This window comes from Podarcis erhardii, assembly GCF_964252035.2.
Source record: "Podarcis erhardii genome assembly, chromosome: Z".
Taxonomy (NCBI): domain Eukaryota; kingdom Metazoa; phylum Chordata; class Lepidosauria; order Squamata; family Lacertidae; genus Podarcis; species Podarcis erhardii.
In genome coordinates, this window is record NC_138504.1 from 7,024,118 (window position 1) to 7,050,685 (window position 26,568).

At 43.0% G+C, this 26,568-nt stretch overlaps 1 long non-coding RNA gene across 2 annotated transcripts; it reads left to right on the forward strand.

Annotated features, from left to right (window-relative positions):
• The first annotated feature begins 12,006 nt into the window (after positions 1-12,006).
• On the forward strand, positions 12,007-20,479 carry LOC309334105. Of its 2 annotated transcripts, none has more exons than XR_014152878.1 (4): positions 12,007-12,227; positions 13,216-13,368; positions 18,722-18,789; positions 19,257-20,479. It is a non-coding gene; the product is annotated as an uncharacterized lncRNA (long non-coding RNA). The 2 variants fall into 2 exon arrangements; XR_014152879.1 differs by lacking the exon at positions 12,007-12,227 and adding an exon at positions 12,945-13,002.
• The last annotated feature ends 6,089 nt before the right edge of the window (positions 20,480-26,568 follow it).

Below are 26,568 nucleotides of genomic sequence, written 5' to 3' on the forward strand. Positions count from 1 at the left end.
TATATATATATATATATATATGCAGGTTTTGGTGTCCTCGGGTGTCTTCCCGTGTAAAAGTTGGGGTGTCTAGGCGACGTTTCGACGAGGTCTCACTCGTCATCTTCAGGCTGGTGCTTTCGGCTTCTTGTTACTGGAACAGAGCAGGATCTCAGTGTTTGAGTTCCTATAAATACTGTAGAGGGGGTGTGGTGTATAGCCTCCAATGTTCTGGGCAGAGAGGAAGTTCCCAGGCTAGTGTGCCTTTTCTTCTTTTGTTCCTTAATTACTTGAGAGATATCTTGAGTGATTTCTTGAGTGATATCCTGAGTACCACTTAGGTGGGTCATTAGGTGTGGATTAGTTGTTAAAGTCTTTGTGTCTTGACCTCTTGAACTTTGTGAAGAGTTTTCCTGAGAAGATGGCTGTACTGTACTTAGTTGTGCTCTGGCTTGGCTTCGTGTATAGGGGCGAGCTGTGGTTTTGTGGCTTGTGTCAGCCAGATCTGTGTAGGGATTGCAGGGGGGTGCAGCATCCGGAGGTGCCACCATGGATTGGCTACTGGATGGTGTCTGTAATTCATCTGTGGAGAGGGTCTGGGTTTGGGTCTGGTGTGGTTGATTGGTGTTGGCGTTCTGTGTGCCTCTGGATCTGGTGTCAGTTTTTGGATTAGCTTCGTAATCCTGTTTTGCTGGTATCCATTGGCAATTAACACGTTTGAGAGATTCTGTAACTCAGTTGTCAAGTGGTCTTTGTCAGCCAGGCGTTTGGTTCTGGAGATGAGAGTCTTGGCTACGGAGTTTATTTGTGCAGGGTGGTGGTGTGATTGTGCATGTAAGTAGCGGTTGGTGTGTATTTCATAGATCCCTTGGTTTTCCAACTGGATTTTATCCTTGGGGTTTCTGAGGATATTGGCTATTTTTTGGTTGGTGCAAAAGGCTGTTTTGATATTGTGTTTATGGAGGATTTTGCTAATTTTATCTGTAGTGCCCTTGATATAAGGAAGGAGGGCCATGCCATTGTTTTCTTCTGTGTCTTGGTTTTTGGGGGGTGTTTCCTTTTGGATTAGCTTCGTAAGTAGCGGTTGGTGTGTTTTTTTTTTCCGGTAGATAGTGTGTCCTAGGGAGCCATCAGGTTTTTTGTAGATTAGGACGTCAAGGAAGGGAAGTTGGTTGTTGGCTTCAAGGCCTTGACAGCTATTCAAAACAAATACAATCCCCCCGAATACATCTTGGACCTGACCAACCACTGCCTAACCAAGGCCTTGACAGCTATTCAAAACAAATACAATCCCCCCGAATACATCTTGGACCTGACCAACCACTGCCTAACCAACACGTACTTCATCCACAATGGACAAAGATACAAACAGATAGAAGGAGCACCTATGGGATCACCCCTCTCACCGGTCATCGCAAACCTGTACATGGAACACTTTGAAACCAATGCTTTAGACAAGTCAGAACACAAACCCAAACTTTGGCTCAGATATGTTGACGACACCTTTGTAATTTGGCCACACGGGAAAGAAAAACTGGATAGCTTCCTCACACATCTCAACAACTACACCCCAAAATACAATTCACTATGGAAATAGAAGCCAACAACCAACTTCCCTTCCTTGACGTCCTAATCTACAAAAAACCTGATGGCTCCCTAGGACACACTATCTACCGGAAAAAAACACACACCAACCGCTACTTACGAAGCTAATCCAAAAGGAAACACCCCCCAAAAACCAAGACACAGAAGAAAACAATGGCATGGCCCTCCTTCCTTATATCAAGGGCACTACAGATAAAATTAGCAAAATCCTCCATAAACACAATATCAAAACAGCCTTTTGCACCAACCAAAAAATAGCCAATATCCTCAGAAACCCCAAGGATAAAATCCAGTTGGAAAACCAAGGGATCTATGAAATACCCTGCAAAGTCTGCCCAGCCACGTACATTGGACAAACAAACAGACGAATAAATGCACGTATCGCAGAACACAAGAATGCCGTCAAAAAAGAAGAAAAAACTTCCTCTCTTTTCCAACACATGAAAGAAACAGGACACGAAATTAATTTTGCAGATTCCAAATTGCTCTTTAACACGGAACATCACCACAAGAGAATAATCATGGAAGCCATCGAGATAGAGAAACACCCTCACAACATGAACCAGCGTGACGACACATCCCGCTTGCCAGACATCTGGAAATTAGCCCTCCCCACAAAAACTGACACCAGATCCAGAGGCACACAGAACGCCAACACCAATCAACCACACCAGACCCAAACCCAGACCCTCTCCACAGATGAATTACAGACACCATCCAGTAGCCAATCCATGGTGGCACCTCCGGATGCTGCACCCCCCTGCAATCCCTACACAGATCTGGCTGACACAAGCCACAAAACCACAGCTCGCCCCTATACACAAAGCCAAGCCAGAGCACAACTAAGTACAGTACAGCCATCTTCTCAGGAAAACTCTTCACAAAGTTCAAGAGGTCAAGACACAAAGACTTTAACAACTAATCCACACCTAATGACCCACCTAAGTGGTACTCAGGATATCACTCAAGAAATCACTCAAGATATCTCTCAAGTAATTAAGGAACAAAAGAAGAAAAGGCACACTAGCCTGGGAACTTCCTCTCTGCCCAGAACATTGGAGGCTATACACCACACCCCCTCTACAGTATTTATAGGAACTCAAACACTGAGATCCTGCTCTGTTCCAGTAACAAGAAGCCGAAAGCACCAGCCTGAAGATGACGAGTGAGACCTCGTCGAAACGTCGCCTAGACACCCCAACTTTTACACGGGAAGACACCCGAGGACACCAAAACCTGCATTCCTGTACCCGTGAAAATCTACGAAAGCAAATATATATATATATATATATATATATATATATATATATATATATATATATATTCAGTGCTAGTCCTACTCAGAGTAAACACATTGAAGTTATTGGTCATGAATAACTTGGGTTCATTGATTTCAATGGGTCTACTCTGAGTTGGACTTATTTGAATACAACTCAGAGATGCTGACTGTTTTGTATACCAAAACCAAAGTTAGGAGAATATTGATGTTTATTCCCACATTCCAGGGTAAATACTGATGTCCATTTATCAAGTGAACATTTGTCAAGGGCCATAACTTGGGGGCAGATCATCTACTTTGTATGAAGGAGGTCTCAGTTTCAATCTGCAGCATCTCCAGTTAGGGCTGGGGAAAATCTCATTTCTTTCTGAAACCCTAGAGATCTGCAGCCAGTCACTGTAGACAATTCTAGATGGACCAGTCACCTGACTCAGCAGAAGGCAGCTTCCTGTGTTCCTAAGTGGTACAGCGACATTGAAAACATAACATAATGATTCTGACAACCGTACAGACAACACAGTCAACTGGCTTATGAAACAGACACATGCACAACATCATAAGTTACCACTTCATAAATCTTCATAAATCTTCACTTAGGGCCAAACTATATTGGGAGAGCCATGACTGGATGAAAAATGAAATTAAAAAAAAATGTTATGGGGGAGAGGGAACTTTACTGAGACTACCTTGGGAAACAGGGTAACCTAACCATTATACTTATTTGCTTTTTCTAGTTTAAATTTCCACCAAGATTCTATTTGTCCATCAAGTATTGTCAGGATCTGTGGATCACTGCTCTTCATGGTGAGCCACTTAACAGCAGGTGGCAGATTCTCTGGGAAGTACCTTCAAGCCACTTTGAGCAAGGAACAAAGTATTCTAGAGCCCTTGTGTGCACCTGTAACCTTAGTTCTGATTACTGACTCGATCCTTGGTCTTTGAACCTTCTGGTTCCTACCTCTTGTGTTACCCCAGATTCAAGCACAGTCCTGACAATCCCCCTTAATGGAAACATTCATCTACCCAGCGGGGCTGGTATGTTAGAGCAAATGGGGCACTGCCCCACCAACCTCAGTCTGCCCCCACCTGCCTGCCTTCTTACTTGCATCCAGACCAGGGGGTGGCCTTGGCTGCCAGCTTCTTCCACTTTACTCCTGGTGTTGCCATTACAGATCTTGGTAGGGAGGCAAAATTAAAATTACTTGACTCTGCTTTCCACAACATTCCCAATGGGTACCAGCAATCACTACATGCACCTTTGTGTTTTCCCCAAAGGAAAACACAGAAGTGTGTGTATGAGAGAGATTTAGACTGGAAAGATATCACAGGAAAAAAGGATAAAGCCAAGTCCTATATCCACAAGTGTGGAGAGTGTTGTTGGTTGCTTGTTGGCCAGCTACTATGAGCAGAGGAGGGTGGACTAAATGGACCTTTGGCCCAATTCAGCATGGCCCTTCTTATGCTGTTATGCTTTTAAGACCCTCAGTCAAGGAGAATAATGCTAACAATGGCTAGTAGCCATGATGGAGGTATATTTTCTTCAGGGCTTGTCGATACTTCCACTTGGCCTGTGCCTAAAAAAGCAAGGTCTGAGTAGTTTTCCACTTCTCCTGCCTTTCCTAGGCATGGAGTGTTTTTGTCTTTGCCCTGCTGCTTTCCACCAGAAAACCCGCTCTCTAGCACTAAATCTGAACAAACAGAAATCTGTAGAATACCTGTTTGTGATTTGTTCCTATTCAGTGCTAAAGAGTGGATTTCCTGGGGGGAAAACAGGAGGGTAAATGGAGGTATTGGCAAGCCCTCACTCTTGGAAGTGATATGCTTCTAAATACCAGTTGCTGGGAATGTTGGGGAGAGTGTTGTTGTGTTTGGGCTTCCCATAGGAAGCATGTTTGGCCATTTGTGAGAACAAAATGCTGGACTAGGTAGACCACTGGCCTGATCCAACAGGATGTGGATCCTCCATGTGCCTACATTCTTCCAGATATACTGCTATTCCACAGTACCATGTTCCAGGTTGGAGGGGTTTTTTTTAGAGGGGAGGGGAGAGTCTGCTTTTTAAACAAACTAAAAGAGGGAGGGTATATAGTCATGGATCTCCGGTGTCTCATGAAATTTGGCTCTCAGTCTTGTACTGGATTGTAATTTGGTTATGCTTGTACAATGACATTTATAAATTGCTAGCAATTTACTTTGAACTTGGTATTTTCCTCCACCTCTGTAGTTGGAAGCAAAGATTTTTAAAAAACAACACACCAATGCACATGGTGACGTCAGTATCTTTCCACCCACACCAAATCTTGGCATCTCCGAGCACTTCTATTTATGAATTTTCTTATTGCCAAAGCATAAATGATTAAATGAATTATTATAATGTCAGGCTGGGTGCATTCATATATTTAATGTATGCATTACTTTTTATAGTTTTCTCCTTTTTTTATTTATGAATGACATTCCTGAATGTCTGGGTAGGAAATATAAAGCAAATGAATATAAAGTAAGTTGCCTCAATAGGCACCGAAACCATTTCAAACTTTATTATGTTCTATCCGAAACTTGCAATTTTGAACTTTTAACTTTTGCTAGAGGTCTAAAAGCATTTCATGGCAGATTGATGTGCATAATCTGGATTGTCTGTTGTCTCTCCACATGGAGGTTTAGAAAATTGCTTCTCTCTTACATTTGCCTGATTTAAAACAAAGTCTTTCTCTCATTTAACAGCTTTCCGTATAACCTAGTGACGTCAGTGCTCATTCTTCTGTAATACACTTAGATTGGGAAGTTGTGGCCTCCTGCACAGGTTTATGAGCTTCTGGTGGCACAACTCCTACTTAGATGCTCTCCTTGCTTTGGCCATCTTGAGCAAATCTGGGAATCATGCACATCCCACATGCTGCTTTTGGGTCAAGTCTGCAGCCTCTCACCGTTCATGCTCAGTATAGCTTGTTAGTCAGAAGTGCTGATAACAATGAACAAGTTGGAGGCAGCAACATTCTACTATTTCCTGGATACAGAAACAAAGGATGGTGCTTCAAAAGAAGTTCTGGGAGTCTGAATATATTAATAGATTCAGTATCTCAGTTCAGACATAATGCTGAGCTGTAGGGTTTCTTTAACCATGGCTTGTCAAACATGCAAGGATCTAATAGATTGTCTTACTGTGCATCCTCTTTAGTTCATTTACAAGAGCATAACACTCTCCCCACTTCTGTGCTCTAGCAATTTGTGTTCAGAGGGGCACCTCCTCTGATACTGGCAGTAATGCAGGACTTCCGGGGTTGGCGCCTCCGGCAATGGCGGAGCTACTCCGATCGGGAGGAACTTGCTCCATGAAAAGTAGGGTCTGACTGCCACGGTGAAGGCGGAGACCCATAGAAATCACAGGCGGAGAAGCCTGTGAACTTGGGATTCGGCTGGCACCCTTTGTGCCTCCCCTACTCGTGGGGAAACCCTGTTTTGGGGATCCGGAGCGATGTGGGGTGAGTGGCGCAGTGCTTTGAATTGACTGCTTCTTTCACAGAGTGAAGCTGCATTGCTATTGTCGGGGAGCGCTGACTTTTTTCCTGTGGACAATTGGACTTTAAACTACAACCCGTGAGTAGAACGGAAAATTGGATTTTAAAACACCTTAATTTGGCAACGAGCGGGGAAGGTTCAAAACAGGAAGTCCGCCTTCCCTTTTTGTAAATAGACTGAAGCAAAGAGGTTGCAAGCTAAGGTCTTGGAAAGCCTCATGTAAAGGATTAAACTTCCATCGATTGAAACCATTAAACCCCCCTTGGAAGCAGGGGAAGAGGGGGGAAATTGTGGACTGTGCATCCTGCAGGGGAGAGTGATAAAAATTAAATTATCACTGCTCTGAACTCCTGGGAACGGGCTGCCAACAGATTGACGTTTGGGAGTCCATTGACAGCGAAAAACAGTCAGTTAGTAAGAGAAATATATTGCTTTCACTGTCCGCTTCTGCGTTTTAAAAGGAAGAAAAAGCAATTTAAAAAGTAACTGAAAACTGAAACTATATTACTTTTGGAATTGTGTCGGAAAGGATTGATACAAGTGGAGATTGCTCCCCCCTAGAGGGAGTTTTTGAAACTGTTACAAGAGTTGAGCTGAAACTGTTACAAGAGTCGAGCTGAGGAATCCAGCTGTACAATAAGAATTGTGAGAACTAGAGACTGACCTTGGACCAAAATGTTGGCAGATGAGATAATAGTGTCTGCATTTTGCAGGATAGATCATTTGCTGAAACAGCTTCACAAGAAGATGGATGCTATGGCTACTAAAATTGACATTTCGGGACTAAAAGTGAATACCAACACAGAAATAACTCAGGATCTGGCACAGGAATCTATTTCAACAGGGCAAATCGTTGAACAGGAGAAGGAGAAAGTTGCTGCTGTCGAACTTAAAGTAATACAAGGGGGAGCCTTAACCTCACAGAGGCAGGTTGAGGGTTACAGGTCGGGGCCCTCTGTGGCTGAAACTGGAAGAGGTCAGATTTTGAGGATTGGAGCCTGGCCTGGACTGGAGGGGGAAGGTTGGAGAGATCCCCTTATGCAGGGGTCAATTGACATTTGGGACATGGATTTGGGTCGGGAGGGGATTGAAGCTTTGGGGGCCTTTGGAGTTGGAGGAACCTTGAAACAAGATTTGAAATATTTTATGGATTCTAGTTTTAACTATGGAAATCTGGTTGACCTGTCGAGATGGAATAAAAGTGCTGTTGGGTCGGAGCTTCCCTGAGATCTGCTCTCTAGAATTAAAGAATATGAAGAAGATTGGTGGAAGGGATGTGGAGATGAGTTAAGAGCCTCGGACATAAGATCTCCAGGTTGATGGACTATATGGAATTGACGGAAAGGACTGGCAGAAGCCGAGACCAGGAAGAGGAGACGGTGAAGAAGACTGGAAAATTTAAAGTCTATATAGGGAAATTTTGTAAAATTTAATGAGGGATAGAAAAATCTTGGAATGGATTTTTTTTTTTTTTGCCTTAGTGGAAATGTTTTAAGGGGTTAAGTGTAAATAGGTATATTAGATTTAATGGGGAATAAGATTAAAAATATTTTAAGACAAAGGATTTGCTGAGATAACGTATAGAAGTGGAATACAAGGAGGGAGGTGAGAGGAGGTCAACGAAACAAGGGAATGAAAGATAGATTATGGTAAAGGTATGATGTGTGTTAAATTGTTTTTGTTTTGTTTTGTATAGTTTATGGTGTTTAGATGTTAAGGTTGTGTTTGTATTGTCTATATTGTATTGTTTCTTTTGTTTCTTCTTTCTTTTCTTTTTCTTTTTTTGGTAAGCCTTAAAAGTAATAAATATCATTTTTTTAAAAATGATACTGGCAGTAATGCACATCATGACTAGTAGCCATTACTAGTCTTATCCTTCTCAGGCTCAGCTCTACTCTGCATCCCAAAGTGCCTTTGTCTGCCTTTAACTGAATTGTGACCATGCCTCTTGTTTGCTGGAGAAGTGTGTGCACTAAGGAACCTCTGACTTTTATATGGCTAGGATTTAGCATCCTGTACAAAGAGACATATATGTTGCTTTGCCCAGTTGCCTCTGTCCCCACCCTACACCAGAATGCAGCTCTTATAATAATGCAGCCTTTTGGCTGAAAAGGATACCCTATCCCTGAATTAGATAATCACCAGACTCACTCCTCTAGGTGCCCATGCATCACAAAAGGCAAGTGAAGAAATGCCTCTTGGTTGAAGCCCACACCTGGAGCAAAGAGGCAAGATGCAAAAAAAAAAAAAAAAAAACAAACACCAAAAAAAAAAAAAACCACCGCAATGAGTTGTGCAATGCAGGCACCACATGACTTCCTAAAATAAAGGGTGGAATTATCATTGAATTACTGAGTAATATTCATAACAACTCATGACAACTTTTTAAAACTACTGCATAAATGTCTCAAACTGAATTTAAGATTGGAAAAATAAAAAGCTCAGAGAAACCAAAATTGACAGGGAGCCTGTGTGGCATAATGTTTAGAGTGTTGGACTAGGACCTAGGAGATTTGGGTTTTCCATGAAGCTCACTTTGCCATGAAGCTCACCTTGGGTCAGCCAATGCCTCTCAGCCTAACCCACCTCACAAGGTTCTTGTAGGGATTAATTTAAGACGGGGAGAAACATGTATAGCGCCTTGAGCTCCTTGGAGAGAAAAAGGTGGGATATAAATGCAATTGATAATAGTTATATAATTAATCATACCAACGACATGTCCATCCATGGTGGGAAATGCCAAGGAAGGGTGCAGAGGTCTCTGTGCTAAATGGTAAAACGTACCTTCTGCTTCTTTATACTTCCAACACTTATTACCTTTTGTTTTGTACATTTTGTTTAACTGGGGTTAGATATTATCTGTACATCATTTTCATATAATTCACCTTAAGCACCCTGTTTTATTATTTTTGGTTGGTGCTGCTGTTTCTGCAATTTGGCTGTTAGATTTGTTCATTGAAGTGAGGTTGATTTCATTGTTGTAAAGTTATTTTTTAAAGAAATAATTATCTGTTTAAATTTTGTTTCGTACACCTTGTGTACAAACTGTGAAACACAAGATAACATAATGAATGAATGAATGAATCCACCAAAAGTTACAGATAAGTATGGAAGGAATACAAAATGTGTAAACAGGAAAACACTATTTGTACAGCAGTCCAATGACTTAAAAGGACCCATTTTTAAGCGGGTCATAACCTGCATATTTAGCTTTTAAACCCACACCTACTAAACACCCCACCTACTCTCCTTACTGGCTTATTCAGAGCTTTAATTTCGCAGAATCTAGCTTGATACATTTCAACTGAGAGACAGCTTGCATTGTTTGACTTTTCAGCACAATATGTTTCTGCATTTCTCTCTCTCTCTTTAATCAGATAAAGGTTTCATGATAGGGGGGAAATATAGTTGAACTATGGAGTGAACTTCAGAGCATATAATGAACAATACAATACAATACAATCACTTCTGCTTATCATTTCGATGGTGAGAGTTTCCTCCATTTGTATACACTGCACATGCCTGCACATGTGCATGCACAAACACAAAGATACTCACGCAACCAATGTGTGCTTCTGATGAAATTGATGCTAAAAGATGCATGCATGTCTCATTCAGTCTAGTGTTGAAAGATGTCTGGTCTGAGGAATTATTCTCCATTTCTTAATTCAGATGCAGATCACTAAGAGATCATGGCAGTAGCAGATTCTGAAAACAATTCAAAACATTAGTGTTGGCCTTTAAAGCCCTAAATGGCCTGGGCCCAGTATACAGTACCTGAAGAAGCATATCCACCCCTATTGTCCAGTCCTGATACTGAGGTCCAGCTCCGAGGGCCTTCTGGCAGTTCCCTCACTCTGAGAAGTTACAGAGAACCAGGCAGAGGGCCTTCTCTGTAGTGGCACCTGCCCTGTGGAACGCCCTCCCATCAGATGTAAAGGAGATAAACAATTATAGACCTTCTGTAGATATCTGAAGGCAGACCTGTATTGAGAAGTTTTAAATATCTGATGTTTCATTATATTCTGTTGGAAGCTGCCAAGAGCAGCTGGGAGAACCCAGTCAGGTGGTCAGGGTACAAATACTGAATTATTATTATTACTAAGTATGCTTGGATGGCCACATTTATTAGCTATATTAAAATGGTTCTGCAGCAGTTAAGTAGAGACTAAATCTTGGCTTCCTGTTAGCAGATGGAATCTAGGGAGATGGGAAGTAAATTTCCCCACAACTCCTCTTGAGGAAGGGCAATAGCTTAGCGGTAGAATAGTTCTTGAATGCAGAGGGTCCTAGGTTCAATCCCTGATGTCTCTAGGTAGCACTGAGAGCAACTCTTATCTGAATCCTTAGAGAGTCACTGCTAGTCATTGTATGTAGACAATACTTAGGAACCAATACTTAGGAACCAATGGTCTCCATCAGATATTCTAGATGGTCAGGACCACCCAGAAACCTGCACTGACAGATTGAGTCTCTCCCCCCCACCCACTCCGCATTAACTCTCATTATTGATGAAAATAAGATGAAAATAAAATGTGATCAAAAGTGTACAGGTGAGAGGGGATGCTATCCTTGTAAAAACATAAGAGCATAAAACAAGCCTGCTGGATGAGGCCAATGGCCCATCCAGTCCAGCACAAAGTTCTCACAGTGACTTAACAAATGTCTGTGGGAAACCTTCATGCAGCATCTAAGCACAATGGCTTTATCCTCTCCAGCAAGTGGTATTAAGACAGGGCTGTAGCTGGGGGGGGGGGTGAGATGGGCCCCCGCCAGGGGTGGAGGCAGGGGGGGCATAAAATCGCCTGTTGAGACCCTCCTCCAGGTGCCCTGTCCAGCCAGCACTCCCTGCCCGCAGCCCAGGCAGGGTGCTGGATGGTGGCTGCTTTCGGCTGTCCCCCTCACCCCTTGGCCCTCCTGGCAGCTGGGCTGGCTGGGCAGCCTGATGGGGGAGCCTGCACATGCCCAAACACCCCATCCTGTTTGGCCATGAGGTGCCGGCTCTGCCTCTCCCGGACCTCACTCAGGGTCAGGGCTGAGAAGGTCCACCAGCCTTGGCCCCTGATGCTGCCTGGCCACCTCACTGTCCACACTCCTGACCCTCCAGGCGCTGGGGGAGAGTCGCCAACTTCAAAGCCTGCCTACTCTGGAGTCACTTCTCTCTCTCTCTCTCCTTTTGCACACCCCCCCTCAAGGGTGCCAACTTGAATAAAATATATGGGGGGGGGGCGGGCAGGTAATCACTGTCCTATATAATTGACCACCAGACGGAGCACACACAAACTATTTGAATGACAATGCCCATTAACTGGGGAGGAGAACCCCCTCAAATATTTTAGGGGTGTGTGTGAATGAACCTTGGCCCCAAGGAGTAGGCTCCCATGCCCTTCTCCCTATGAAAGTGGGGTGTTCCCCACTTTATGTGATTTCACTTATGCAGGCAGGGGCCCGGAACGTAATGTCACACAATGGTAAATCAATCAACGCATAAAACAGAATAAAACTTTGCTGAAGAAAATAAACTTGTTCAGAAACAGCACAGTTAAAGAGCGTACACAGAGTGCTCATAGCAGCTATCTGACTCTTCACAGAGGCACAGTCTTAGTTACTGATTTACTGGAGTCCTGGAGCCACTCTGTCTGCAACAACACAACACACACACTGGCCAAGACACACAGAGAGGCTGGCTACTTTTATAGGGAGAATGAGTCATCACCCAAGATGTGTCACAGTGACGTAGCAGTTTGCTGTTAACGCAGGCTTAGGCTTGAAGGATTGTGTAGGCCTTGTAGGCCTTACTGCTTCTTCTGCTCTCAAGAACCTTTGTCTCATGACACATAACCCACATGTAAGTCGGGAAATGTCTATACAGTGGTACCTCGGGTTACATACGCTTCAGGTTACAGACTCCGCTAACCCAAAAATAGTGCTTCAGGTTAAGAACTTTGCTTCAGGATGAGAACAGAAATCGCGCAACGGTGGCACGGTGTCAGCAGGAGGCCCCATCAGCTAAAGTGGTGCTTCAGGTTAAGAACAGTTTCAGGTTAAGAACGGACCTCTGGAACGAATTAAGTACTTAACCTGAGGTTCCACTGTATACCATCATCTAGGTCAACCTTCCCCATTGATGGGAAGTTTTGCTTCTGCCCATGACTCTGGCAAACCGCTCTAAGCTGAAGCGTTCCTTCCTCACCCACCCTAGAATGTTTAGTTCACATTGAGTTCATGAAACATTGTACCCTGACCTGTTCTCAATGCATGGTTAACCACATCTACGGAATGCGATAGTTATGTTCTTTTAAGTCTTGCTATATCAATTACTAGTAATAGTTTAATAAGGAGGTTTTCATACCTGTCCAATTCTGTGTTCCCTTTCCCAACCTTTCATATATTGATTATTAATGCCTATATGCAACCCTTGCATTGTATTTGTGTTAACCAATCAGCAACAAGCACATTTGTGGCAATGCTGTAATATTCAATAAAAGGGACTCCCCGAGACATGCTTGAGAGATGCCTCCCATATGACACTTGTCATTCGTCTGCCGTTTATTTCAACCCAACACCCCATCTTGGTGTCCTGCTTCAATCAGAATTCATTACAAAAAAGAATTCATTACAAGGTGAAGTGTGTGAGGAATTGAATGGGTGGGGGGGGTTGGGGTTGGAGGAGAGGCAGAAAGAAGAGCTAATTTGTTCACGGCTGGGGGGTGCAATCTGGAAAGTTCTGTCAGGGGCACAAGATCACCTAGCTATGGCTCTGTAGTCAGAAGCATAATGCCTCTGACAGTGGAAGTAGAACATAGGCTCACACATTTTTATTGGCCCTTTTATAGGTTCATTGATGCCCCAACCTGGCCTTGCAAGCCAGAAGACATCATCCTGTAAAAACAAATTTATGGGAGAAATCTTCATCCCTGAAAAGAGAAGGGCAAGATAACCTACACTTAAAGAACAGATGAGTATCATTTGAAAAGTATGAGAGATAGGTAAGTTGCAATCTGCACACATTCGGATCTCTCCAAGGTCTCACGCAGAGGACTTTCACACCATCTGCTGATCCTTTTCACTGGAGATACTTGGGGAGGTTAAGCATGCAAAGCATGTTCAGTGCCACATGGATCTGGCTCCTACACACGAGTGCTCCTCCTCATGCCCCTCCTCCACCAAAAGCATTTGCAGAGCTCACATCACTTTATTGTCACTTTCCCTCTTACTTCTGTGTAGGTCATGCATTGCTTCATTAATTTGCCACACTGTTCTGTTGAATCTGCATGAAACAAACAACAAAAAAGGACATGTACTGCAATTTCCCTTCTTTTTCTGTGCCTTTGCCTCTGCTCCACTCATGCATGCAAAAATAGTTGTTGTTGATGATGATGAAGAAATTAAAAGGCCAGGTGTCAGAGAACACTAGCCCAGGCAGTGTTAACTTCCTGTGGCTGGAAATTACATGGAGGGCAACCCATCCATACGGTGCCTTAACGTGGCTTACCTGAGACAAAAGGCTTTCCTAGCAATATTCAGGGTGGTGAGTTGCAAAGAGGCTGAGGATGTTGGTAGGGCCGTCCAATGACAGTCTGCCTAGGGTCTGCCAAAACTCAGAGTCAATCTTGGCTATATATTGAAATCTCTCCCATCTAACCTGAGCCTATGTTATGTGTAAATTTTGATCCACAAGTGTAGCAGGTTAGATGAGAGGAATGACCACTCTGTTACATCCTGCTATGGTTCATCCTGGAACTCCCATAGCTATCTGCCCTTTTCTCCTCAGAACAACACATAGCCTAAACTGACAATTCACACTGGTCAGAGCGAAGTGGTGTGAAACCGAAACCTCTTGCACCAAAGTCCACCAACTCCCATCCTCTCCAAAGAGAAAGTGGCATGATGCTTTTTAACACATTCTACAAAGAATGGAAATACTGAGAATTCCAGTATGGATCTTTTACAAATGTCTTTTGTGGCAGAAGAAAAAGAAGAGCACTTTATTCCAGAATAGCAGTGGGATATGATAAAGTTATGTGAAAAGATACCAAAACAATTCATAATCAATAGCAGCTATGTCACTGTAAAATGTAAGAGCTGAGAGGTCCTAAGTGAAGTTGCTTAGCAAAATGGGGTAGGAAACAGAGAGTCAGAGACAGAGAGACAGAGGAGGGAGTGAGGCAGCCTGTTGGACACCATCAGCTGGCCACCTCTGTGCCAAAGAATACCCCCCCCCACACACACATCTTCCCTTGAATTTATTTGAAAGAACTGAAAAATGGCTAGATCTTGACCAGGTGCCTTAGCAGGAGGAAAGGGGACCAGAGTGTGCCTTCAATTTTGCTATAATTCCTCAGCCCAAGAGACTTGTCAGGGGATTGATTGCAAGGTGAGCTTGGCTTCAGCTTATTGTCTGGCTCCCTGCATGGAACATTTGATCATTTATCATGCCATCGATCCAATAAACAACACCCCACTGTCATCTGTTATTTTTGTTCTGTGCCTTCCTGGTTTGCAGGGTAAGCATGAGTGTAGGAAGGAGAAAACATATTTTATATAGAGAGAAGATGCCCAACTTTTCAGAAAGAGACAGCATTGCCTCATTGTATGCTGCTAGACAGCTTTTTAGTTAAGGTCAGCTTCGTCAGCTTTTTTCTTCTTCTCTCTCTCCCTTCCACCAGGCTGTCCAAGAAGACTACAGCTTCTTAAAATGTTTCCTATTGTCCATAACTCTGTCAGAGCTCAAAGGCAATGGCAGCGAGTGCTCTGTTGAGTTGTACTCTGCTAGGCTTGCAACTTTTAAAACTCTGAATAAGGGGCATATAGCTCAGTGGTTCTGCTTTGTATGCAGAAGGTTCCAAATTCAATTCCCAACATCTCTGCAACATAGGATTGCCAAATATCCAGAATTTCCCAGACATACCCGGAATACTGCAATTGAAAGCAGTGTCTGGACGAAAATTGGAAAAATGTCCAGGAGAATCCAGACGTATAGCAACCCATGTTGGCAGAATTATTTTTGCCAATTTCCCTTAAAAATAGCTCAGAAATGTCAACAAGAAAAAGGTCAACAAATTTGGCCAAAAAGGAAAGGAAAGGAAAAGAAAGGAAAGGAAAAAGGAAAGGAAAGGTCAACAACTTTGGCAAAAAAATTTTTTACTTTTTGAAATATGGCAACCCTACTAAGATTCTCTCTCTTGACAATCTGGAGAACCACTATCAGATGGCGTCAGCATTATTGAGGGATACACCAGTCGACCAGTATGTTGAACATTCCCCCCCCCCCCCCATTTGAATTCATAAAATGTATGCAGATGTTAGACTATGTGTAATCTTTCTTGAGCTATTCTTTATGGAGCTAGTGTAGTTTTGTGACAATGACCATTCATGAATTCATTCATTAGCCCATGTGATATTTATATGTTTTCCATTAATCATTTGTTTATTTTCCATTTTCCATTGCATTTCCTCCTCACTTTCCCAAACAAAAAATGTTTGTTTCTTTTTTAAAAAAAGAGGTTTCTTTGTTCCACCAGAGTGACTGAGCACTTTAATCCACTTCAATCTTACAAACCTAATATTCAAAAGCATTGATAAGACAGCTTCTTGCCTTCCTATTAAATCTATATGCAGTCTGTTAGTGGCAAGGAAAAATAGGTATAAAAGAGGAGAATTCCCTGGATGCTAAGCGTGAGAGAACCCAGCAGACATTTAAAATCACAAAATATGCAGCAAAGTGAAACATTTGAAATATAGGCTGTTGGACCTTTAAAATATGCCCCTAAGAGTTCCAAAATGGTCCTCGCTTCCCTTTGCACAGAAAAAACAAACAAACCCTACATGTTTGGTAAGTTTAAAATTGTTTACTTAACAAACTCTCCAAAGGTTCTTGTGCTTTTCCATACAGTACTCAGAAAACACAGACAGCAATACTTAGGTTAGTTTCAAAGTGATGAAAGTTCCTATATTGTTGTTATAGGAAAACAAAAAATAGCATATGAAAGCCATGTGGTCTGGGCTTGGATCAACCAGCTCAGACCTCACATGTTGAGCTTCTCTGGTGAACTGAGGGGGGTGGACCAGGGCAAGAAGGGGTTGCCTGGCAGGAGAGCTTACTCCATGGCATTAACCACTTCATGCATAAATTAGCCTTGAACATGTTGATTATATTAGGCTGGCTATCCCACACATTCATCTATAACCAGCAGTGGAGGTTGGCGAGATCTAGCAGTTGCTGTTTTTCTTTACCATTGCTTATATCCCACTTCTCTGTTAGTATTTTTATGGCAACTAACCAAATCCAAGAATGCATAATAGGCTTACATTAAATCAATGCAAAATTGACATGTTGAAGACTTCCCCTCGCTCTGCTATAAATTGAGGGGGCTGAATGGTGCAAAAGGGGCACAAATGGAGGTAGTTGATGGTGGCTAATAATATCAGAGTCTTCGGCCCCTCCCTCTGCTACTTATAGTTAATGTTCTTTACCAGCTACTGAAAGGCTGCCATTTGGAAAGAGCCGGTGAAACCCCAGTGAGCTGCTTCCAGACAGTGTAGGAGATACAGAGCTAGGTGTTGCAGTGCAGAAAGCAGGCCACATCTTCTAACACGCGTTATGGTAGGGTCCCAGGTTCAATCCCCGGTGCCTCCAGGTAGATCTGGGTGATACTTCTGCCTGAGTTATATACTAAGGAAACCACCCTGAGCCTTGTTAATGTTGTTGCTTCTCCACCCATCCTCTACAAACATGCAAGCAATATTAAACACCCTCGTGTTGTCTTGCAATTTCCTCCTGGGTGGTAAACCAGACTGGGGGGCAGATAGAGAGATCAGGGGAATGGGCAGAGGTGACAGTATCAAGGAAAAAGTTGGCCCATTCAGATAGCCTCCCCCCATGCCCTCCCTCCCCACTGAAAAGAAGGGCCTGGATCTGCCATTGCAAACATCTCTATCTTACACATTTCTTTCTAAGCAAACTCATCTTCTGTGTAGATAGCTTGGAAGGCATTAGAATGTTTGGCAGCCACACTTCCATTTAAATACAGCTTGTAGTTTGTGCAAATAATACTGTAGCAGAGTTTACATTTATTTCCTCGTTGCTGCTTGGAAAGATATAAACATATGCAATCATAATCACTGCACGGCTGGTGATCCAGCCATTCTGAGGGAGAGAAAAAAAACAGTTATTAAGGTGCCATTTCTGGCTAAATAATTTATTAATTACATTACCCACAACCCATGCAAGTAGAAAAGTGTTCCAAATGTTAATGAATAAATGTGCTGTGCTGTTTAGAAATTAAGTGAGCATACCAGCCACAAATTAGGATCAAAACAAAAATAAAGTTGTCAGGCATATAACCATCTCACTTTCAAAATCATGTTCCATTTCTTTTTCAAAGAATTTCACCAAGGGTAACACAGGCTGCATCTAGACATTGCATTCATTTTATCATTTGATGAAGGCAACATCAGGTGGTGAGGTACGCATAAGATCAACCCACAACAGATCAAACTCTGTTGTATTGTGCCATCAGCAGCAGAGAAACAATGGATAATGGTGTCCGGGAAAGTAGTTATTTCATTTTCAAATCACTTCCTGTGAAACTGCCCCTCTCAAAAGAAACAAATTAACCATAAAGATGTATATTCAAACAAATCCAATACTCCTACAGACCAGGCTAAGCACCTTGTTGAAAAAGGAGCATCTTCAAAAGGCAATGGAGTTGGTCCCTCCCTGATATATTATGTGAGGGAGTTTCAAAGCATAGGTGTCACCATACTAAAGGTCCCGTTCCTACCTCATGCATAGATAAGATAGCATATGCAAGAGACCTTCTCCTGCAGAGGGCAGGAATCAGTCAGATCATTACAGCTTCCAGGTATCCTGGTCCTAAGCTGTGCAATGCTTAGTTCACCAGCACCTTGAATGTAGCCCAGTAGCTAATTGGTAGGCAGTAGTAAAGGCAGATGTAACACAGGATGACAATAAGCATATGATATCATTGTAAGGATTTCGCCCCCCCTATAGGACATGAGTCACAAATTCAGCTGAGAATATTTGAGTGATGAAATGCACTCCCCCCCCTCCCATGTTTATATCACCCCTGTGGTTTCTGGGTGGGTGACATATAGACACATATGAATCAGCCTGCAGTAAAGCTTAGGAAGCAGATAGCTGATACAGCCTATTAAACCTTTGTAGACCTATGATGTTACTTCAGCAGAAACCTGAGATTACAGCATGTCAGGGAGCCTACTAGGCTGACCTGTTGACATAAGTAGTTTGCAGTATAAAGAAAGGTGAGTGTATATGAAAAGTGAAATTCCTAAATATATTATTTCCTCCATCTGCAGCCCGAAGTGGTATAGAGCATCCATCGTTCAGTCTCAGAAAGGGCCAATTATACCATTCCCATAGCAATGTAAGAATCCCTTCCCATTGTGATATGATGATCCACGTAAAGAAGGTGTCTACCGGCATACCTCCTTTCTTCCAAGTATTACTGGAGAGGTGTGGGAAGGCACCAGGGAGAAGGAGCCCCCACACCACTGTAGGCAAATAGTCCTGAAGGTGTGTAGTTTGGAGAGGCAAAATGGAAATTCATTACTAAGCAGATTTTCGTAATAAGAAACCTTTCAGGCTCCCAGTCTATACTAACTGTGCCAGCTCTTGGAAAAAAGAAAAGAAAAGATAATAACCCAGTGCTTGTACATCAGGGGTGGGGAACCCTTTTCAGCCCAGAGGGCTACATTTGCTTCTGAGGACCACATGCTGGTGGTGGGTGAGGCCAGAGGCAAAAATGGGCAGAACAACAATTGTAACTGTTACCTTTCTAAAGTAGGCTGGTTTCTACACATGCTCACACATCCCTCTCTGTCTTCCATTCAGGCAAACAAGAAGCATGATCAGAGTTCAAAGGTCCAGAAAGAAACACTCAAGGAGGGTGTGCAACGAGACTGTTGTAGCCTGGGGAGAGTTCTGAGAATCAGAAGGAGAGGCCTGGGTAGGTGCATATGGCCTCAAGGCCTGAAAACCTCCACCCCTGCCATACATGCTTGAATACCAATTATTTAGTCATTTCTTGTACTAATTCGTTTCAAATGACATGTATCCCATAGATTAAAAAATGTGCACAGTGGCAGCTCTTGCATCCTATGGAAGCAGCTTGTGCTAAATGCAATTAATGGCATCTGACATTTGTAGAAAGTGTTTTCCTAAAGAGTGAACGTCAGTCATGTGTGACGAGGAACAGGAGAACAAAGGAGTCATGCTAGGAGATTAAATTAGAATATTATCCTAAATTTCCAACGTTTATGTTTTGCTGCAGAGAACCTCCCAGGAACCTTCATACTAAAGTAAGGAAAAATTGATTTTATATTACCAATTTGAGGATACCCAGCAACGGGTAGCTACTGACTCATTCTCTTTGTGAGATTTTCAAGACATGTCAAATGCAATTGCTGTTTTGATAGCAGAGGTCTTTCTCCTTTGGAGCAAACAGTAAGAAATATTCTGTCATGCAGTGTGCCATGAATTAAGGAAAACATTTGAATTTTGCCCAGGTTCCCCTTCTCACTAACTTGCCTTTTTGACCTTTGCCACGATGGGTTGTACATATCTGCAAAAGACATGTTAAGTGGTCTTTACAGTAGAAATCCTAAATCCTAAAACTCCTTGAGAATGGAAGGACCTTCCCATCACCGAGGCCACCTGAGCATCAAGTGACAGCAGTGAATCTAGAAGTACCCCTAAGCTATATTTGTCTCCAGGCACTGTGGTCGTCTGCAAGTAATTCCCACACAGTGGGGTTAATGTTGCCAGCTTTCATGTCATGTTTGCAGACATCTTTGTAATAAAGATTGGTCTGCCAACAGGCCTGGTGCCTGAAGCCAGTCTCTCATGGAACACATCCTTGGGGATCCTGCCATAGACATGACCAATCCAGTATAGATGTCACTGAGACAGGAGCAAAGGACTAGAGATAAGGGAGGATGAGGACTGAGGGGAACCTAAACTGACAGATTTCCCCATCCCTTCTCATTTTCTTACATTACAAGGTTCCTGGTCCAAGATGAGTATAAGGTGCAGTGTGCAGCCTGTTCAACCTGGAATTAGCTTCAGATCCTTTGATGTACCGTAATTATTTTGAAGCAAGTTGCTTGTGGCCTGTGGCCTGTGGCCAAGCTCCAGGTCAAATCACATCCATCTCCCAGATACCAGCTCAGGACAAAAGGGAGAGCAATCACACACAAAGCAAATGGAGTCATGCATGGGTCCCATCTAGATGGCAGAGATAAACTGTTCATCAGAAAATACAAAATTCCTCAGAAAGACAAATCTCCAAATTCCAGATCCAAGTTACATGAAAGACCTAATTTTATTTGCAAAGAAAATAGCTAAAAGGCATGCTTGGACCAGCAAGGGGAGGGAGGTCCGTTGACAGGTGAGGCAGAAAGACTATTTTCAGAGTTAATTTATATCTTTGTGGAAGGGAAGAAAAATGTGAAAAGAGCAAAGCAGATAATAATGTTCCTGGTGACAAAATGTTAACTCTTCTGACATTAAAAAGTAATATGTTTTAGTTCACATAAATGTTATCAGAAGTGTGGTGGGGAAATCTTAGTCATATGTCACTGATGTCCCCAGTTCAAATTATTGCTCATGCATGAAATGGAATCTTCATATCAAGAGACCCAGAAAAGTATCCAATGTGCTATATGTATGTGCATCCTTCTCATATTTTTTCCCAGCTAGAAACCTTTCACAGGGGGTCAACAACATAGATTTCAAGATACTGAAAAGGTTGTGGTCTTATCTGACCTTTTAATTTCCAATTAATTAAAAAAAGGCTGCCAATGTTTGCAAATTAAATTTTAGCCCATGCCTTTTTCATTCCCACAAATAGTGGCTCATTCTGATCAAAGGAAGTTGATCTCCATAGTAGGAGCAGGTTGGGAGGATGATACATAAAAGGCAAATAAGGGGGGGGGGGATGAACAGAAATCAAATCTAGAACAGGTAAGAGCTAGGGATGGGTGAGGCATTTGTTCAGTTTGCATTTGGATGAGAATCTACCTAACTCACACTTCCTGAACCAACACACACATAAATGAAAGAATTCTTTGAAATTCACACTTCTCTGAATTTTGCAATGCAGTTTTCACAAAACAACAAAAAGCATGCTTTCGCCAACCTGGAGTCCCCCAGATGTTTTGGACTACTACTTCCATTAGTTCCAGCCAGCTATATTAGTGTGATGCTATAGTAGTAGTAGTAGTAATAGTTTTACTATTTATTTACACCCTGCCCATCTGGCTGGGTTGCCCCAGCAGCTTCCAACACATATAAAAATATAATAAAACATCACATATTCAAAACCTTCCAATACAGGGCTGCCCTCAGATGTCTTCTAGAAGTTGTATAGTTATTTATCTCATTGACATCTGATGGGAGGGCGCTCCAGAGTGATGGTGCCAGTGCTGAGAAGGTCTTCTAGTGGTTCCCTTCATGTCTTGCAGTGAAGGAATCACCAGAAGGTCATCAGAGCTGGACCTCAGTGTCCAGGCTGAACAATGCAGGTGGAGACACTCCTTCAAGTATACTGGGCCAAGGCCATTTAGGATGTTAAAGGTCAGTATCGACACTGACCAACTCTAGTCAGCCTTGGAATTATTAAGTTTTGGAACAATGGCCAAAACTCAAACAACCTTAACATTGGTTCCAGGAGCTATTCAGACATTGCACTGAATGAGTGTTGATGTGAGAGTGGGATTGTGCTGTCATGCACATGCTGCACAAAGTAGGAAAGCCTCTTCTAACCTGGTGCCCTCCAGGTTCTTTGGACAACAACTCTAACCACCATAGGTTATTGATCATTTTAGCTGGGGCTGGTGGGACACAGTCCAAAAACACTGGGGGAGCAAAGGGTTGGCAGAGAATGACTTAGAACAATACAATATATTAGGGGAAATTGATTGCAAAACAATATAATGGGGGGGGTCTATAAAAATGCTTAGACATTAAGTGGAAAATGTGCTTGAGTTTTTAAAAATGAAATGTGCTGAACTGAAATGAAGACTGAAAAAAGAGAGAAATGGAACCTGACAGGTTTGTCCATCCCTACTTAGAGTTGACTATCAAGCCAACTTTCTGATGGTGATGGTGTCAAAGAAACACTTTCTCCCCTAGCAACACCATTGCATCATCACAGTTCCATCCAGCAGAGTTTTTTTGGAGTGGTCTGGGATCACCTGCAATCTGGAAGCAGGCTTGGAAGCCATTGACATGACATTGCTTACTCCTTCTAATCATCAGTACTGGTTTTGGTCATTTAAGTCTCCTCATGGCTTGAGACCAGGATAACTGAGGGGCAACCCCTCCTAACATGTAGCTAAATCAAGATATGCTCTGAGTGCCCCCACCAAATGAGGTGCACTGGGTGGCTAAAAGGGATAGGTTCTTTTCAGTGATGGTTTTGGAATTCTCTCCCTAAATAAGCTTTCCTGGCATCTGCATTGGTGTCATTTCAGTGCCTGGTGAATTTGCCAAGGTCTTTAAATTTGCCTCAGATTTTTGTTGCTTTTATTCTGCATGGTGGTTTATATGTTGTTCGGTTTCCTTATTGTGATCACTACTGAATTTTCAAATAGTGCAGTGCAGGCTAGTGCAGTGATCTGTCTGCACCCCATCCCCTGCTCAACACACCCACCCACACCCACACACCCCCCCCCCACACACCTTCCACCCTGGTCACTATATGCAAGAGAGCTGCTCCTTCTCTCTGCAAAGGCTTGCTGGGCTGGCAGGTGGTTGGGTTGGATTGCTCCCTTAACAGAAAGAATTTTCAGCCCAGGCTTAATTTCCCTTTCCCTTACACTGTCTAAAAGCAAACCTTTCAGGTGTAAGATGTGAAATACGACTGCAGTTTTAATCCAGCAGGGTGGATGGGTGAATATGTGCAACACCTATTAGAAGTGGGGAGCTGTCCTAATGACTGTGCAGGAGAAGAGGTGAGACACTGACAATGTCACATGGAAATGGAAATGTGATTTTCCCTAAACGAAATAACCCACCAATCAATGCAAAAATACATTGCTAGCATTTGACTTAGCAATGCAAATGTAACCCTGGTAGTGTTACATGCTGTAGAAGAATGCATACAGTGTAAAATCCTGGAAAAGGAGTCCAGTAAAAAGCATAGGTATTTGTTCCTATCATTATTGCAACAGCCCATATAGGTATGGCTTTTTCACATGATATATAGATGTTCTATGCTATAAACAACCAGCAAGCATGATTAACTTCTCAGTCTGCATAATGTGGATCACGGCCGGCCTCAGCATACCATGCTGGCTAGTGAGTGGGTCCATTTGCTTTTACAATTGGAAACTTTGATGGATGTGTCTGTCTTAAAAAATAACAAATCTAGGAATCTAGAGGCATGGCTTTCTTGTGCAGACAGTTTATCAGTAGGCTCCAGCAATGAGGGAACTGACAAATGCAGAATTACTTATAAACAAACAAGAAAGAAGAAATGTGCACATTTGAAAACTGTAGAATCTCTGTTATGTTACTATCAGTTTTGGTATTATTCAGTTTGGGAACTAGTGCTTAGATTCAAAGAACCCTTTTGTTGCTGCTGCTGCTGCTGCTGCTGTTGTTATTGTTTAATCGTTTAGTCGTGACCGACTATTCATAACCCCATGGACCAAAGCACGCCAGGCACTCCTGTCTTCCACTGCCTCCCACAGTTTGGTCAAACTCATGTTAGTAGTAGTAGAGAACACTGTCCAACCATCTCGTCCTCTGTCGTCCCCTTCTTGTGCCCTCCATTTTCCCCAACATCAGGGTCTTTTCCAGGGAGTCTTCTCTTCTCATGAGGTGGCCAAAGTATTGGAGCCTCAGCGTCATGATCTGTCCTTCCAGTGAGCACTCAGGGCTGATTTCCTTCAGAATGGATCGGTTTGATCTTCTTGCAGTCCATGGGACTCTCAAGAGTTTCCTCCAGCACCATAATTCAAAAGCATCAATTCTTCGGTGGTCAGCCTTCTTAGCTCTCACTTCCATACATCACTACTGGGAAAACCATAGCTTTAACTATACAGACCCTACCATCATTTAATCCCAACAACCCTGTGAGATAGGTAAGGCTCAGAAGCACTGATTGGCCCATGGCTACCCAGTGACCATCATGGCTGAATGGGAATCTCAAACCTCAAACTCCCAGGTTCTAATACAACACTATAACTGCTACACCATGTAGGATGTCATTCATTACATTGAATGGACATTCAGGTGCATTTAGCACAACACATGAAATGCTTTAACCCTGCCTCCCCCAACCTGATGTCCTCCAGATGTGTTGATCAAAAATCCTGTCAACTGTGACTATTGACCATGCTAACAGAGACTGCTGGCAGTTGTAGTCCAAAACTTCTGGGAGGCACCAGCTTGGGAAAAGGCTATTTTAACATTATACAGATTTTCTTAACACCCCCTTCTCAATGCTTGCTGTCTCTCTGCTCCTGTTCACCCTCCATGAGTGGGACAGAACTTCTGAAGTGTGGAGATTACATTACTGGCATAGACTATACACACAGTTGGCGGCAGTATGCCTCTGAATATCAGTTGCCAGAAACCAGCAGGAGGGGAGAGTGACATTGCTGTTGGGAAATCCCCCAGAGCATTCAGAAATGCATCCAGTTCCATCAGTCTTTGAGGGTGGGCCATCTGAATGGGCTCACCAAGGGGGGGAACTGCCATTGATAGTCCAATCTTAACCAGATAGTGCTCTATGATAAGGGAATGCATTGTACTCCCTCATCTTCAGTCCATCACTCATATTGTTTGGGGGAAAGATCACATCATAGATGTTCCTTGTCTTGTGTGTTGGACAGATGACTATCTGAGAGAGACCCATGGTTGTCTTGGAGTCCATGAAAACTTGAGCAGGCCCAGCAGCAGCCTCCAAGTCACTCAGCAATAGCCCAGAGCCTATCCCAACCAGCCAAATTAGTGACCCTGTGGGGCATCTCTGATCTGTCTCTTTGGCCCAACACCAGGTGCATATTCTCTAAGCCCCTAATAATATTTAAATTACTGGATACTTTAGTTTAGCATGTGTTTTATTTACAGCTGCACAACCCTCCTCTGTTGGAAGCTGCATGCCTCTGAATGCTAGTTGATGAGAATGACAAGCGAGAAAAATGTTCTTACTCTGAGTTCCTGCTTATGCGCGTCCTATGGGAATCTTGTTGACCAATTAAAGAACAGGATGCTGGACAAGATGAATCTTTGGCCTGACCAATCAAGGCTCTTCTGTTGCTCTCAGGTGTGCTTTAAAATGAGAAAATCACACTTACCTTTTTTGCTTCTGTATTTTATTATGTCCAAGCCCTTCTAAATGTGTTAAGGAGTGGGGCCTTCTCTCTGGTTTTTCTCCTAAACCTGGTCCTCTTTCCAAGAGCTCTTCTGTCTGAATCTCTTCCTCTGCTCAATCACTGAGGAATTTGTGATGCTGCGGCTGTTTATAAACCACAGTCCCCATCATTCCTGACCATTGGCTAAGCTGACTGGCTGGGAGTGACTGCTCATGCTTAGTGGGGCTGATGGAGGGTGCTGAGTTTCCCATCATGACTCTGCACCTCCCAGTACTGGTACATCACCTATGGAGTTGGTACTATTTTCCCAGCCCTCCCCCAAGCTCTGCTTTTTACTGCAGGAGTGATTTAATACAGGAATGGGGACTGTGGCCTTCCAGGCCTTTCTATCTGACCCTTCATACTTTCCCAGTCTACAACTCTCACTGGCCCTGCTTTGCATCCTTCCTGTTTGACTAGACTGTGCCTTTGGATGTAAAAGAGTTAGTAATGTGTGAATGTGTGTTGAAATGAGCCTACTGTACAAAGGGGAAATTTGCATTTATTGCTCCAACCACTTCTGCTTATGGCTCCATCCACCATGGCATGTGGCCAATGGGGGGGGGGGGGTTTGCACTGAATTGAATGTGTCCCTTGATATGAAAAATGTTCCTCACACCAGGTATAGGGGGACTCTTGGTATGCACTGGACCTCTGAAATACCATTACTAGTGGAAGCACATCATTTCCAACCCAGCCTTATTAATCATTGGTTGTTTAAGCCATGCCATAGCACTGATGGACCCTTCCATGGAGGCTTTGTTGCCAATGCTCTCTTTGAA